Genomic DNA, 17,860 nt, shown 5'->3' with positions numbered 1-17,860 from the left:
AGCATAAGGTTTTTACAAGAATGTTTATTTGCCTATGCCCAGGACCACCTAAGAGCCACCTTTCTGAAAGCTTTTGTGTTCTGACAGTGGCTTCCATGGCTTCCCATACAGTACAGTCATACCTTGGTTTTCGAACCGTTTGGTTCTCGAACGTTTTGGCTCCCGAACGATCAAAACCCGGAAGTGACTGTTCCGGTTTTCTAACAATCTTTTGGAAGTCAAATGTCTGACAGGAGCTTCCTGCAGCCAATCAGAAGCCGCGCTTTGGTTTTTGAATGCTTTGGAAATCGAACAGACTTCCGGAATGGATTCTGTTTGACTTCCAAGGTACAATTGTACTTAACCACTCTTGTTTAGAAGGTGAAGTGCTTGTGTTTTCCAGGTGCCTAGCCATAAATTATTACGATTATTTGTCTCGAGAGACGCAAAACTGATCCTTTGCATTTTCCCAACATGAATTTCAACACAATTTATTAAGCAGGAATTAGAAGTGGCCTGTGAGGTGCTGGAATGGGTAGATATTAGCCACTGCTGTTGAGAGGGAAGAGAGCTTGGATCCTTTCCAGTGAGCAACATGAGGCAGTGGGTGGCTGGGAGCATGCATACTTGACCTCAGAATAAGATATGATGGGGCTACCACAATTAGTGCCTTTATGCCTGGATATGACCTCAGTCCACCTCTAACACATAAGCAGCCATTGGTATATGGCAATGGGACCTCTATTCTCTTGCTACACTGCTGTTGGTTGTCGCTGTGTTTTGCCCCTCTGAATGCAGCGAGGCTGGAAGGGAGCACGATATCCTTGAACCTACGGGACCACCTCTCCTGGTATGTCCCACAGAGGAACTTACGGTCTTCAAACAAAAACATATTGATGGTCCCAGGCCACAGAGAGGCTAGGCTGACCTCAACTAGAGCCAGGGCTTTTTTGGCTGTGGCTCCGATCTGGTGGTACGCTCTGTCACAAGAGACTAGGGCCCTGCGGGACCTGACATCTTTCTGCAGGGCCTGCAAGACAGGGCTGTTCCACCAGGCCTTTGGCCAGGGCAGAGCCTGACCCCCTCCTTTGGCAATCTTCACAGAACTCTAGCCCAATGGTTGCCATTAATTTGAATTGAATTAATTTTATAATGAAATGATTTTAGAATGTTGTATTATTTTATTGTTGTTAGCCGCCCTGAGCCCGGCTTCGGCTGGGGAGGGCGGGATATAAATAAAAAGTTGTTGTTGTTGTTGTTGTTGTTGTTGTTGTTGTTGTTGTTGTTGTTATCATCATCATCATCATCCATGAAACCTCCGTAATTTCCATGGTGCATTTTGAAGAACTGGGAGCAAGAGCGGAGCTTGCCAGGTGCTGGATTACTTCACTTGCACAAACGGCCACAGATTGCTTGGACAGAAATTTGTGGTGGCTTGGAAGGGCTAACAAAGAGTCCACCAAATGCTTTCCTCCTCCCCAGCCTCACAGGGCTTTAAGAAACGGTAGGGCCATCACTGCATTCGCAGCCCTGCCATGCATGTAAGCTGGAGTAGAAGGGTGGGGTAGGGTTTGAAGGCAGATAGCCATGCCAGCCTGTAGCTGGAGCAGCGATTAGGCCTGTATCAGGCTTAGTGCCAACAGGCCTGCCAACAGGATTTTCTGGAGCCAGTATACTGTACATAGATCGGGCTCTATGCTGCACTTGTGTAAAATTTGTACAGACTTTGTCCCATGCCTTTTGCAGATGGGGAGGGGGAATGCCCAACCAACAGAATATTCACGTAACTGTAGTTCCATATCTCAAAAGGCATGCTCTGTTTAATATCTACCTGCAACATTAAAAATGAGAGGCTTGCTTTCCCCTAAATCAGCCTTTCTCAACCTGTGGGTCCCCAGATGTTGTTGAACTACAACTCCCATCCATAGCTATCAACCTTCCCTTTTTTTGGTGGGAAATTCCCTTATTCCAGCGCCGTTTCCCGCTGCTATCCCGGATTGTAAGATATCCCGTAGACTGTCCCTGGGACAGGTGAGGCTGCTGATCCCTTATTTTCAAATCTGAAAGCTGACAGCTATGTTCCCATCATTCCTAGCTAGCAAGACCAGAGGTCAGGGATGATGGGAGTTGTAGTCCAACAACATCTGGGGACCCACAGGTTGAGAACCACAACAGAACTTGAGTTTCATGTCTTGTGAATATATAGGAGGGCCCAGCAGTCACCAGCAAGAATAGGATTTCTCTTCCCCTACCCCTGTATATGCAGCCTTGTATATACCAGCTTTCTTGAAGAATGCATCTCTCAGCCAAGCAAGAGAGCAGTGCTCTGCTTTTGGATTTTGCCATGGGGCAGTGAATGCCTCATTCAAGGCATTCTGACTTCCCCCAAATGTCCCTTAGCATTTTCTCACTTCTTCAAACAGACGCATTGCTACTGCCACTGCTTGGTAGGCATGGAAACATCCCACTTCGAGCTGTGGGCTGCCGCACCTACTCATGCAGCAATGTTTCAGCCTTGCTCTGGTCTTGTACACAACCACAGGGGTCAAATTTTGCAGTTCGAATGTGCAATTCTGATCTTCCCAAGACGTGGCCCTGGGCTTGGAGAATTGCAAAAGAAAACAAAAAACCCCATACCACAAACATAGTAAATACTTTAGTAAAAGACAATTAGCATCTGTAATGCAATGTTGTGGTGTGAATGCTTCTGTCCATTCCATCCTCTGCCTGACGTTTTCACTTACCCCACCATTCAGTGGCTGGTGAGCATGCTCATTCTTCTTTAGATTGTTTTGGGTTATTATAGTTGTATTATATATATATTATTCTTGCAAACTTTGAACTTTCCCTAGGCATGCAGGTGTCTCTGTCTTGTTTATTAGTAGCCTTGTTTTGGCTGCAGTCCTGTTGGCACTCACCAGCTGAGTTTACAGAGCTGTGCACACGCAGCAATTGGTACAGTCTGCGTCCGAGTGATGGCTTTCTATACAGTGACTATGGTAGTGACTGAGAATGCACTGGAAAACCCGTTGGCTGAGACTTTCATTGGGGCAATCTTCATCAAAAAGGAAAAAAAGCCCTTGTGAATACCACGACATCTGAAGGAGTTGGCCTTGGTTATCTTTTGGCTTGGTCAGTATTCAAGTGCTAGAAGACCATGAGGTCCTCATAGTGTGGAAAGAAGGTGAAAGGCAAGGAAGATGTTGGTGATGGAGAAGGGTCTTTACAGATGAAGGATGAGGGAGGAAATGAGAAAGAGGACCACTTGCTGCCTCGTAGAAAGCCAGAAAATTGGTCCATGTAGCTCAGTTCTATTAGCCATCTTCTGGAGCTTTCAGACACGAGTTTTCCCAAGTCTGAACTAGAGTTGTCAGGATTGCAGCTGGGATCTTCTACAAGCAAAGAATAGGCACAACCACTAAGCTATGGCCATTCCCCATACGAGCCATTATAGTGGATAACTGAGATGGTATACTAAGGGGCTAATATACTAAGAGTCCTAGAGCCCACAAGCCAAATATTTACTTCTGCATTAATGCACAGAGTGGGATTGATGGTCCCCTTGTGGGCATATTAATGAGCTCCAGAATCACCTGAGGCTTATGAATCTCACTAGATTGATGCATCTTTGCTTTTCACCTTACAGCTGATGCACGAAAATTATAAGCATGGTCACTTGTGCTTCTGTACATCTATGTGACATGTGAATCTGATTGACGTGATCTGAAGGCTTTGTGTAATACCAATTGAGGAAGTATTGAGTGGTATTAATTGATAAAATTATTATTTGACTATTAATAAACAAGAAAAAAGTGAGTATAGAAAAATCCTTGCTAATGACAGGCTGTCACACTGAGAATTAGGTTTATGCCTCATTAAGCTGCCAAAAATCTGGCGCAGATCTATGTACATTTCAAACATCACTGCATAAACCAGAGAAATTCTGGTTTGACAAGGAATTCAGGATAACCATGGCTATGTTTTTATTTTATTTTATTTTATATTGAATACAGTGGGACTTACCTCTGAGTAGACAGTGTAAGGATCCCTTTAAAATAAAAGAATAAACAAACCACATGTTTCCTTAAAAAGTGGCAGGCTGCTAACACATTGTAGTGAAAGAATTTAAAGTGGATTTGTTACCTTTTCCTGCAAAATTATAGGAAGGGCTTTGTATGCCTTCATTTGGTGCAGGAATTTTATTTTCAGTATAAACAGGACTCCGTTTTTGCACCTACACATACACACCCACCATTTTTAAGTGTTCTCTGAGACGAGGAGGGGAGGAGAAAGGAAAACTGGGACGTTCTGGGATCAAATCAGAAACCGGGATGGCTTCTGTAATTCCGGGACTGTCCCTGGAAAATCTGGACACTTGGAGGTTCTGACTGTGCCTTCAGACCTCAGTAAGGGCAGGATGCAAGAGGGGTGTGCAACTAGCAGGCATTTTATTTATTTTAACTATCATATTGGTCAACAGATTAGTAGCAGGACTGGCCTTTCCATGAGACAGACTGAGGTATCTGCCTCAGGTGGCAAATTCTGAGGGGCAAAAATGTGGCAAGAAATTTTGTGCCGTGTGATCTGTCCAGCAGCCCCCAAGCCAGTTGTTGTTCTAGGGTGCAGTGGAGAACTCTGCTTCGTCACCTGTGCTGAAGTAAGATTTGGTGCACAGAATGAGGAACGTGCCGTCCTACCCTCTTTATCTCATTTATAGTATGGCAGCTGTGCAGCACACCCTACTTTTCCAGCTTAAAAGGAATCCTGCTCCTCATAATAATAATCTTTTGAATGACTGTGAGCCTCTCTCTCCCTTAGAAGCCTATTGAGGGGGAAATCTCAACATCGACTTTTGTAAATATTCCCTCTGCACTGTAAACTCAAATGTGCTGAACTGTGTCCAGACAAATCACATTTCAGAAGCTGGAGATGGGGGGGGGGGGAGACCTATTTAGTCATGTACCCTCCTGGCCTACTCAAAGTTGGATTGTTCCCCATAGAATATATTCTCTTGAGCAGTCCAGTCTGCTTCGAAAAGGCCTCATAGCAAAGGCCCTTCAGTTCTTTGCTTGGAACGGTATCCCACAGCCTCATAAATCTCACAGCCTGACTGGAGATGGAGAAATTGCTCCCAAATGGGAGCTCTGCTGCATTTGTTTTGGCCAGATCCCAACTGCAAGGATTATGCAAAAGAAATAAAAGAGATGCTTTTAAATGAAATACTTTTTAGAAGAGAAGATCCAAGCGAAGCCTAGCCGTACTCTCTTGAGGAACTCTGTGCATCATTTTATTTTATTTTTTTACGATGCTAATTTGCTCCCGCCCCCCTCCAAAGACTTGCTGACTTGCTAAATCTATGCTTCCTTTGAGACATAGATTGTATGAGGCACCGTTTTCATGTCTGGCATGCAGGATTTAGCTGTACCTGCAGGGCTGAAATCTGTAGAGATAATAAACTTTCTAGTTAGGAAAGCATTTTAGTGTGTTTCCCAGGGGCAATTAGAGTAATGAAACTCATAAATATTCCAGTAACCATTGATTTTGGTACAGTCCTTGAGAACTGACCTCTTCAATGCAGCTTTGCCTCAAATTATTTAACGTGATAAGGATTTTGCCTCAGAGTTGTGCCACCTGGAATAGCATGGAGGCAATTGGCTGAAAGGGCCCCTCTTTCAGAAACTTGCCTAAAGTCTGTGGCAAATACGAATAGGTGAATCCCATCAGTTTTGATCTAATTTTCGTTTGGTTTTACAAAAGTCTGCCTTCTGTCTTCTCTGTTATCTAGGACTTTACATGCTGGATGACTTTATTCATAAATATGTGTTCCGGGGCAGCCCAGTCATGATTCAGTCAGAACCCAAATCCATTGTTAATTCCAAACATTTCCAAAATTCAGTAGCATCTGCTATTTGCAACTTTCCCCCCCAAATATGGTCAAACCAGAACATTAGAAGAAGTCTGTAAAATTGCTGGTATGTAATTAGAGTGACAGAGATATGCCATAGGCGCATGTTTCCCTTTGCTGTTACTCATTATGTATCCTCACATTCCCCAAGCTAGTGCTAGCCAGATGTTTTGGACTACAACTCCCATCATCCCTGATCATTCCTGATGCTGGCAGGGTCTGATAGGAGTTGTAGTCCAACCATGTGGAGGGCACCAGTTTGGAAAAGGCTGCCATAGACAGAAATAGCAGCTGTTTCTCCACCTAGGGTGATGGGTGGTTCAGTCTTTTCGGTTTTTTTTTATAATAAATTTTTATTCATTTTCATTTTCCAAACACATAATTAAACACAAACATCACACAAGACAAAGAAAAAAAAACACATACAAACATTTAAACAAGTATAAATTCATACTCTTATTTTCTATACCTTCTTTCCCCGGACTTCCCCATACCTCCCTTTCCCTGCATCCTTATTTCACATTTCTTTAGCAACCCTCCGGTCAATTAAATTTTTAGTTCCCTTCATTAAGTTCTTTTTAACTTATTAGTTACAGCTGTAATTCTCTGTTTCTTAGTCCTTGACATCTTAACACTCCTCAACTTTACAACAATTTTTAAGGTATATTTTAAATTTCTTCCAATCTTCTTCCACTGTCTCTTTCCCCTGGTCACGGATTCTGCCGGTCATCTCTGCCAATCCCATAAAGTCAATCACCTTTGTCTGCCATTCTTCCAGAGTAGGGAGTTCTTGCGTCTTCCAATACTTTGCCAAAAGAATTCTTGCTGCTGTAGTAGCATACATAAAGAACGTCCTATCCTTCTTCACTACCAGCTGGCCAACCATGCCCAGGAGAAAAGCTTCAGGTTCAGTCTTTTTGAAGTCCATGCAACTTCTGCACATCTTTGCTCATAAGTCTCTCCTGACCCATTTCCATATTAATCTGTCATTATTATTATTATTATTATTATTATTATTATTATTAACTGCACTAAAATTGCATTCCAATATGTATGCAAAAATGTATTTTCTATCAAAATACGCATTTCTGCATGGATTTTGATACATTTTGAGCCAAGAACTATGCCACAACACTCATAGAAGTGTGAAATCTGGTGGGTGGCAACACTGCAATCTCCAAATTACTCTGAGATGTTTGGATTAGGTCGGTTAGCACTAGAATTTGCAAAGATTGGATACCTCAAGTATCCCTAATATGTGACCATTCCCCCGCCATAGAAAATGGCCGAAAACAGAAGCATGCAACAATTAACTTAGAGCATGCTTTATCATTTATTTATCAATATGCTTGAATACTGCCTGTTATGTGGGCATTGCACAGTGCTGTACAGTAATATCATAAAGTGCAATGCAAAATATGCAAATGAAATTAAACTCAAGTTGAATGAAGCAATCAGGAAAATTACTTAAAATTCTATAACATCAACATCCAGCAAAGGCCACGGTGAACAAGATAGCCTTTAGGCAAGTGCTGAAATTGTATCCAAGTCAGTCCATGTCCTATTTCTGGGGGTGGTGGGGAGGTCATTCCAGAGTATGGTTGGCATCACAGAAAAGACCCTTTTCCTAGTTGTTCCTAGAGGGATATCTGCAGCTTGTCGCACAGCCAGGAGGACCTCTGATCTTGATCTTAGTGTCCAGGTAGGTCTGTGCAGGCAGCCTTATTATCACCCTCAAATTAAGCTTGTGTTTGTCATCTTGTGCTTTCTCTCCACCATAACCATAATCTAAGTAGCAAGCACTCTGTGTGGATGTACAGACATAACCCCCCCCCCCCAAAAAAATTACACTAATTGCATGCTGCAAGACAACTCTCCCCTCCCTCACATGCTGTCACATCTTAGAGTTGCCATATGTCAGGGTAAACCCTGACATGTCCTGTTTTGGGGGGCCAACATACTCATCCGGGCGGATTTTTACATTTTAAAGGAAATGTCTGGGTTTGTTGTCTGTGCCATGCCTCTTTCCCTGACTAGCAGTGGCCCAAGCTGCCCTCTTTTTATATATGGCAATCCTATCACACATAGACTAGTAAATAAAACCCATTTTGAACTGTTTAGCAAATCCACAACCTTTAAAAAAAACTTACATTAGATTGTCTTCTGTCTTAAGCATGTTTCTTATAAGAAACCTTTGCAAAAGCAAAGTCGAATCGGGAGTTCAGAATATTTTCCCTCTTGCAATACCCAGAAAATAATGCACTTTCAAAGAGAGAGAGGATACTTTTTCCACTTGGCATATTCCCTACAGCTCAGTTTCTTTTGAAGTTGTGAAGTGGTGCTCCCAAAATGAGGATTTAATGAAGAAACCAGTCCTTTCCATTGGGACTGCATGTTGATCAGGTTGTGTCATATAAATGTGCTTTTCTCTCTGGTAAAGAAAGCATGAGGTCACAATGGAAATATCGTGTTTCATCAAAGAATGCCAGGTTTTCTTCGTCCTGAAGTTTATATCAAAACACCCATCCATGTGCAATACTCATCAGGACTGGAGCCCTACGAGGAACACATACGTAGCCTTATTGTAACTTCAGATGTCCCCCCCAAAAAAGTGACAGGAGAGGAAATACGTTTCCACTGTTCTGATGTCATGTTAAAAAAGGAAATCGCATGGAGGTTTAATGCAAATTGTTTCTGCAGCTGGAACTGGGACAGTTCCCTCCCCTTCAACTGTATTATTGAGAGTTATGTGGGAAGCATTGTACAACTTCCCTGCAATTCCTTTCCAGGATTTCAAACCCAATTTGGGGCAGTCACTTGTATCCAGACTGAGCCTGATGTGTCTTCAAGCCTTGGTGCTTAGCGATGACATTTCTGTGTGTCAGACCTTGAGACCAAAGACTTGCTGTGGACTTTTTTTGGCACACTACACTGCCACTGAGAAAGCGGGGAAGGCTCTATTCCTGGCAAAAGAAAAAGGCTAAAGCTCATCTAGAATCATAGACATAGAGTTGGAAAGGGACCATGAGGACCATTTAGTGATTCTAGTCCAACCCCCTGCAATACAGGAATATGCAGCTGTCCCTTATGGCGACTGAGCCTGCAACTTTGGTGCTAACAGCACCATGCTCTAATCAACTGAGCTACCCATGAATGTGTCCAAGGATGTTGGGACCAAGGGAAATGCAAGTTTCCATGGCTCCCAATGTTTCTGAATGCACTAGTTATGGACACAGTCTGAAGTGCCGGAGAGCCACTGCCATCAGTGTAGACAATGCTGAGCTGGGTGGACCAAGGGTCTGATTCAGTATAAGGAAGCTTCCCGTGTCTTTTTATTCAAAGATAACACCATGGTGTTCTCCCGAAGTTGTGGACCCCATCTCCCAACAGCTGCATCCTGTGTGGTCAGCGGTAAGAGATGATGGGAGCTATAGGCTACATCATCACACTGGCCATCCCTGCTTCCAATTCAACCTTGCCTGCAGTGCCTGCTTAGAGATGCAATTTGTTTTAACGGAACATAGCGAGCCAGCGAAAGGAAAGCACATTTATTATTTCCTACCTTCCCGCTAAATGCAAGTAAAAATGTCTTCCAAGGGAACTTTATAATGAAAGTCACAGTGCAAATTAATCTTTAGTGTAGGTGTGAGTTAATTTAGAATATTTGTTAATTAATATAGCATAATAAATACTGAATTAATATAAAAAATATAAACGTTCTAAATGTATTGTTAACTCACACCTGCAGTAAATATGAAAAAAAGAAACAACCTTGCTGTAAACAGCTCTGAGCCCACAGGCTGGAGTGGGAAAGAAATCAAATCAATCAAATGAATACTAATTTTATCATGAATAATGAATATGGTCCTATCTCTTTCATATTTCTATCAACCTGGGAAACAGTTTTGGGCCCAGTTGTCACAAACAGCAGATGAGGTGGCAAACTTCATTCCGGACTCCATCTGAATTTCTATGGTTGAATGTTCCCCTCTGCAAAAAAGCTCAACATAGCAACAAAATCCCTGCACATAGACAACTAGAGGTTGGACTAGTTGGAGTAAGGCTAGGCTAGAACAGGTTCCTTTGATGTCTAGTTTTCTATGGGCAGCAGAGGCAGATTCAGGGGAGCACAACTGGTTTGGTTACACCAGGAGCAGAGCATTGGAGGTGCCGCAAGTGTTGCGTGGCGAGTTCCCACCTCACCCCAGTAGAAATAAAGACACGAGACACCATTATTAAGGTTAATGAGCTAAAATTGGCCACAACTTTATTGATTACAGGTGATGAGCGGTATTGGCTTAGGCATTGGTCCTAATCTAATCAACTATCCAGTTTCAGTCTGTCTGCCTGAAGGCCGGTAAGGGTTAACCACCAGTAGGGGGAGTCCTGCTGATGCACATCAACTAGGCAATCCCCTGGGGTCACCGCTCGGGGGCGTGCCTTGGGCCCTGGCCTCCATAGGCTTCGGATGGGGCCATGCCCCCCGGAGTCCTTTACCGGACTACCCTTCAATAACTGGGGGAGGTGTTTTTTTGGGTTTTTTGTCTTTTGTCTTTTTTCTGTTTTTGTTTGTTTATGCTTTAAATGTTTTTGTATCTTGAAAATTTGAATAAATATTATTAAAAAAATAATAATAACTGGGGGAGGTGATGGCGCTCCTCCCCCATTCATCTATATAACAATACCTTGACCAATGCCTAACCGCCACTCGAGCAAAGCTCGCCGTCAATACCCTCAGACCTTTAACCAATCCCTAATCCCCACAGAAATGTCCGCCAGCCAAACATCGTTCCCCTCATTGGAAAGATGTACGCCATCCCCATGGTAGAGGGCCACCCTGCTGAATTGAATGTTTGGGTGGTCAATGAAATTTTAAACCCCAAGATCTTCCACTGTAGGCAGCATTCATTCATCTATCTTATGAATTCCAGCATGTGAGTCCTCCCATTTACAGCTAAATGTGTTTACCATCTCATCTGCTGAGCCTCGGAATATGTGTGTGACATTTCAGAAGGTAGCTGCAAGCAGTGATCTTGGAGCTACTTGATCCTTGGAATGTGCTCCTGCTGTTCCTCTCCCTTTCCTTAAGCAGTGGGGCAGTTTGGCTGCATCAGTTCTCTTTCATTTGGAGCTGGGAAACCACAGAGTGCATAGTCTCGTTATCAAAGAAGAAAAACAAAAACAGCCTCTTTATTTAAAGATGTACAGGATGAGAAGGAATGGGAAGAGTGAAGCTGCCCGCCTGGGCAGATTTCAAAGTAATCCCCAGAAAAGTCTCAGTAGAGGTCTCAGAGTTCAGAAATGCAAACAAAAACTGTCTTCTGCACACACACACACACACACACACACACACACACACTTTCTCTCTCTCAAAAGCAAACTTCCTGTCATCCAGGAATCAATTTCAGGACAGTATACGAAGAAATTAAAAATTACAAAAGCATTATGACATAAGCTATAATATAAAGCCAATGGATTGCTTTCAAACAATTTCTACTCACAGTAATAAGTGGACCTAAGTTAGCCATATTTCCACGAGTTTGTTCTGCAACCCTGTCTGCACTATAAAGTTAAAGCAGAATCATACCACTTCAAACAGTCATGGCTTCCCCCCAAAAATCTTGGGAAGTTTAATTTGTTAAAGAGTGCTGAGAGTTCTTAGGAGAGTCCCATTCCCTTCCTAGAGCTACAATTCTCAGAGTGGTTAACAGTCAGTCCTTCTTTCCATGGAATTCTGGGAATTGTAGCTCTATGAGGCAAAGAGGGGCAAAGAGAAGCTGATCAGGACAAATTCCTCAAGCATCCCTAGTTAAGATATTATTATTATTATTATTATTATTATTATTATTATTATTATTTGTTATGGCAATTGCTTTTGCAACGTGTGAAATAACAATAACCACACATCATATCTTCCTTTCTCTTCTACCGGCATTACTTCAGAAATGTGAAGGAGAATTAACATGTTGATGACCTATAAGCTTTCTCTTGGGGCTTCTCTCTTGCCTGTACTCTCACCCCCCCCTCCCCCGTATAATTTCAATCCATCTTGCATTAGTTATTGACAACATTTTTAGACCACCCATTAACAAAACCTTATCCGGCTGGTGCAGAGAACTATTTTTTAAATAAAACACACACCCCATAAAATATAAAATACATGGACATAAAAAAAAGAACTTTGACATCAAATCAGAAACAAATGTGGCTCCCGTTCCCTGGGCTAGGAAGCAGTTGTTGCCTGCTGAATTCTGCTATACAGAATCACAGTGCAGCAGGCAGCTTAAAGTGCAAGCAGAGGGTGTTGAGGGGAGCCCAGTGTCGGACATGTGAAAGTTTGATCCAAGGCCCTTGCTTCTGAGAGATTGCTGTGGTATTTGTGTCACCATCTTGGCTATAGGATTAGCCATTTTCCTTAACATAGTGTAATGCTGCATAGAAATCCTGCTAAGGCTGTAGTCCTTTGCCTGAGCAAAAGATTACCTGAGTGGTCTGCCTCTTGAATAACCTGTAACTATCTTACTTCTTACTCATTCTTAACATTTGCAGATGAATGGCTTGGATTCCCCGCCCCCCAACTCTCTTGACTCATCCTTGACACCTTTACATTTTTGCTCAAGAGATCTTCACTGCTGACGCTTCACCGTAGACCTTCCCTTTGTCCCTGATGTGCACTTTTAATAGTTGTGTAGAAGAGAGAATTTCTACAGGTGTTGCTGTAACTCAGTCATATAAGCTTTCTTTCTTCTTCTTCTACACAGCTATTGAAGGTGAAAGAGACCTGTCTTCTAGGGTTGAGATGATGGTTGTCTGAAAATATAGCTCAAGTGATGGCTTCTCAGCCTTTTGGCTAAGATAATGCAAAAATATTACCTGTGTTAATTGTTTAAGTGATTCTCTCTGGGCAGGAACAGAATTTGGATTTATGGGGGGTGAGGAGAGGACTTTGGAATTAAGAAGATGGTGCCTGGGCCACAGGAATGGGGCCCTGTTGTTGGCACTGCTGCCACCTCTGGTGGTGATGGCATAAAGTTAAAAGTTTGGTTTTTTAAAAAATGAACAAATAAACTAACTCTGCTACCACCCCCTGTTCAAATGGGAGAAATGCCCCACCCCAAATTTGCAGCCTACACATGGATCATGTTATTCAGAAGGCCATTTGATTATTGCCATACCGGCCATAAATTTTGCTACTTCTGTGAGAATTGAGTGGGAACTAGTAGTGGCTTCCTTGTGTCCAAATATTTTTCAATGGGACTATCTTCCACAAAGGACGCAATGTTATGGAATCGACAAATAATAAATTTTTAATAATAATAAATTTTATTTATATCCCGCCCTCCCCAGCCGAAGCCGGGCTCAGGGCGGCTAACAACACTAAAACAGTACAACATTATAAAAACATTATAAAAATTAATTAAAATCAAAATTGATGGCAAGCATAAACTAAAGTTTTGTAAAGATTGCCAAAGGAGGGAGTCAGGCTGCGCCCTGACCAAAGGCCAGGTGGAACAGCTCTGTCTTGCAGGCCCTGCGGAAAGATGTCAAGTCCTGCAGGGCCCTTGTCTCTTGTGACAGAGCGTTCCACCAGGTTGGAGCCGCAGCTGAAAAAGCCCTGGCTCTAGTTGAGGCCAGCCTAACCTCTCTGTGGCCTGGGACCTTCAAGGTGTTTTTATTTGAAGACCGTAAGTTCTTCTGTGGGGCATACCAGGAGAGGCGGTCCTGTAGGTACGAGGGCCCTAGGCCGTATAGGGCTTTGAAGGTTAAAACCAGCACCTTAAACCTGATCCTGTACTCCACCGGGAGCCAGTGCAGCTGGTATAGCACCGGATGAATGTGATCTCTAAGCGAAGACCCCGTAAGGAGTCTCGCTGCGGCATTCTGCACCCGCTGGAGTTTCTGGGTCAGTCACAAGGGCAGCCCCACGTAGAGCGAGTTACAATAATCCAGTCTAGAGGTGACCGTCGCGTGGATCACAGTGGCTAGGTCAGGGCGAGAGAGGTAAGGAGCCAACTGCTTAGCTTGGCGGAGATGAAAAAATGCCGCCTTTGTTATAGCTGCAATCTGCGCCTCCATAGAGAGGGAGGTATCGAAGATTACACCCAAACTCTTAATGGACGGTGCTGGCACTAATTGCACCCCCACAAGAGATGGGAGTTGCCCCCTCAGTCCCATGTCGTCCCGTCCCAGCCAGAGGACCTCTGTCTTTGAAGGATTTAACTTCAACCGGCTCCCACGTAACCATCCAGCCACAGCCTCCAAGCATCTGATCAGTGTGTCTGGGGCCGAGTCAGGGTGGCCGTCCATCAACAGATAGAGTTGGGTGTCATCAGCATACTGATGGCAGCCCAGCCCAAAACTCCGGACAAGCTGGGCAAGGGGGCGCATAAAGATGTTAAAAAGCATCGCGGAGAGTATCGCACCCTGGGGCACACCACACACCAAGGAGTGGCGGGATGACAATTCCCCCCCAAGCGCCACCCTCTGTCCCCAACCAGAGAGAAACGAGCGCAGCCATTGAAGGACTGTGCCCTGGATCCCCACGTCTATCTTACCTAGCACAGGTGAATCAGAACATCATTCTCTCAGATAGTGAACTCAAGCGGTGAATGCCGAAAGGATTGGGGACAAAATGGGGCCCCTGTGAAACAAAAGAAATCCTGAGTTTTGCAGAAGTACATTTTGTTAAACAAAAAAAATCTAAGGGAGCAATGCCCCCCCCAGAAAATAACAAAAAACAACAAATCCCAAGTAAGTACTGAGCATGCTCTGTAGTCGCAGATGGTTGAGTGTCAACTGAAAAAGAAAACTGGAAATGGAGACGTGTGAAATGGAATGTTTTCCTTTAGGCCTCCACAACTGATAGTACAGTGGTACCTCTGGTTACATACTTAATTCATTCTGGAGGTCCATTCTTAACCTGAAACTGTTCTTAACCTGAAGCACCACTTTAGCTAATGGGGCCTCCCGCAGCTGCCGCGCCACCGGAGCACGATTTCTGTTCTCATCCTGAAGCAAAGTTCTTAACCCCGGGTATTATTTCTGGGTTAGCGGAGTCTGTAACCTGAAGCGTATGTAACATGAAGTGTATGTAACCCATGGTACCACTGTACCTTGGAGACAAAAGTGGGTGGCAGAGAGGTGCCACTCACTTGATCTCTGGTTGCTTCCATTTCTGCTGCAGGCTGGGAAGTGGTGGGCATGTTGTTGGTGCAATGCAAATGCACTGGCAGAGCCGATCCAGTTCTCCCACTGGTGTGTTTGCACTGCACTGACCTTGCTGCTGCTGCTGCTCCTCTTCCAACCAGATATACAGAGGCTTGGAAAGCACAGCTGACTTACTCCATCATCTGCTGCTGCCTTGTTGGCAAGAATCCTGAGCACAGACACTCCTGTTAGGGGTTGAGCATACATTTTGTTGTTGTTAGATTTGTAACCAACATTAGTGATCCTGAAAATATCTTATGTGAACGGCAGTTATTACTTTTGTACAGATGAGAATGTGAATCTTGATGAATCATGGCATTCCTAATCATGCCCATTGAGTTCACAAACACTTTCTTTTGACCAAACTCCAACGTGCTAGACATTGGACCACATTGAACATCCATTAAACCGTGATGGCTTTGCCCCAATATCCTGAGATATTAGATTTCAGCAGCCCACTGAATTCTTTCCTAAAAGTGTTTACCAAGGACCGCTACACACATTCAGAATAACGTGAAACGGAAGGAAAATTACAGCCACATTTTATCACGAGGATTTTATATTTCTGCTCCGTGAATAGAATGTGCAACCAAAATGCAGCCTTGTTTTAGTGACCTTACATTTTGTTGAAATGTCAAAGGCAACATCCTAGAAGAACTAAAATATTTTCCAGTTGATCGTGTATGATGCAATTCAACCCGCTAAATATACTTGCTTTTTATATGTGCCTTTGCAGTTTCTCATTCATGAATGACGGGCTTTTCAAACTGTGCCTTTGGCAATGCTTAGCAGAAATATCAATTTACTCACTGTCTGTGTGCCTTTTTTTAAAAAAAAAAAATTCTAGCATACTTGGCACAGTTTTTTTTGATTCAGTCAATGTTTCTGTTTGTTTTGTGGTCTCTGAAGAACTTTTTCTAACCAGCCCTTAGCAATTGAATTAGCCACAGGATTGGCACAGTCCAGAGCAGGCACTAATTTTGCTGTCAGACTGATCCTATCATTATTTTTAACTAAATAGAAATATTATTAAACAGTATGCAGTCCTATTTTAAATGCTGGGTAACTGATCGGCTGAGTGCTAGAAATAAATAATAATGCTTGTCACTTAGCTCAATGGTACAGTGCCTGCTTTGCAAGCATGCAGAAGATTGTGAGTTCAATACCTGCCATCTCCCGTAAAAATACATACATAAAAAAAATCAAGAGATGGGATAGATCTCTGTCTGGAACCTTGAAGAAATGCAACTAGTCAAGATAGAGAACAATACTGGCCTTGGACAAGCAGCTCGACCTGATACAAGACAACTTCTAGCGTAATTGTGGGATATCCAGCCTCATATAACCAACATGCTTAAGTCTAATTAATGCATGGAAGGGGTTAAGACCATAGAGTGGGCTGTCCTGCCAGGCTTAGCTACAGTAGGCCATTCCCCCTCACTTTTGGAAGAAGGGTTATTAAGCCTTTGTTCTTCCATTCCACCATGTGAACTCCTGCAAATAAGGAGGTCTGGTCTAGTTGTTCCAAGCTCAGGTCCTGCGTCTTACAAGCCATCTTTGTATTTCTATACAAATAATTTAGAATTTAGGAACATTTATAAAAAGATAATTAAAAAGCAATGTATCAAAAGAGAAAAAGAATAAAGAAAAAGAAAATATGTTTAAAAATACGATCCTTACAAAATGCATTTGTATAGAAAAGAGAGAGAGAGAAAGAGAGACCCATTATCACATTTATTTCTCCCAGTTACCCACCTTGAGAGATAGCTGAATGAGGTGATTTTAACCAGGTGTTTCCATGCACAACATCCACATTCTTAGTGCTGCATTACAGCAGCTCTGAAATTCAAAGGAATTACTCTGAAACACAAACCTTGTTTAAATGTCCAGCTACTGCCATCCCCCGCCACCGGGGGTGATGTTTTGGGATGCCTGGTGCTAAGGCCAAACCTCTGCCCTCTATTTTGTTTTAAGCTGGGACATTTTTAAGAAGGGCACCAGCAAGACTAGTCAAAATCTGGACAGATTGCAATCTAAGCCTTTCAGTAGAAAGCCTTTACAATTTGATTGCATAATTTAGAATATCTGACCCCGGCCATAAAAAAGTACTATATCTGTTTGTCACACTTAAATGCTTTTCTCCATCATAGAACGATTGTAGTGTACTCAATGTCGTTTTCGTCAGTGACAAATTTTCATTCATTTTTGTTTGTTTGCCCAGAGAAGCACATGAATGCATGCAATTGAACCTCTTTGGCTGACTAGTCAGAGGAGACAGACATTGAGGTGTTACATTCCTCTGCAGACACAACCTATTTGTTCTCTATCAATAGAGCTTTCAGAGAGGCTGCGACACAAGAGGAACTATTTCTTATGGAGTTGTGCTTTTCAAAAATCACCTTCAGGGAAATGTGCCGTGTGTAAAGACGTCTCCTTTGCATATTTTAATTTGACACTGAAACTCTCGGACCTATGCATTATAAATTGTTAAGTACCATTGAAGAACTTGGTGGGGAAAGATGCATGTTCCTCTTTTGATTTTATTTAGGGTTGATAGATTCTGATTTCATTACATCTTGACTTGGTTGATGGTTGGCAGGTTTTGGCCAGTTTTATAATATCTGTGGGCCCATGTAGCTTTAGCTGCCTGTTCCTTGGGACCATAAAAAGGTGACAAGTCTTTTTGGGCTAGACTTCAGACTCTATAGGCAGGCTTGTGATAGTATTTAGGCCCCAGGGTAAATGCCACAACTACCACCCTCATTATAG

The 17,860-nt window shown here is 43.0% G+C and overlaps 1 protein-coding gene across 4 annotated transcripts in view; it reads left to right on the top strand.

The window, feature by feature from the left end:
- COL11A1 (collagen type XI alpha 1 chain) overlaps window positions 1-17,860 on the top strand; it is a 262,353-nt gene that overhangs the window by 77,871 nt on the left and 166,622 nt on the right. The gene's annotated exons all lie outside the window — the stretch shown is intronic.

Source organism: Podarcis erhardii, assembly GCF_964252035.2.
Source record: "Podarcis erhardii genome assembly, chromosome: 6".
NCBI lineage: Eukaryota > Metazoa > Chordata > Lepidosauria > Squamata > Lacertidae > Podarcis > Podarcis erhardii.
This window is presented reverse-complemented; position numbering and strand designations above follow the sequence as displayed.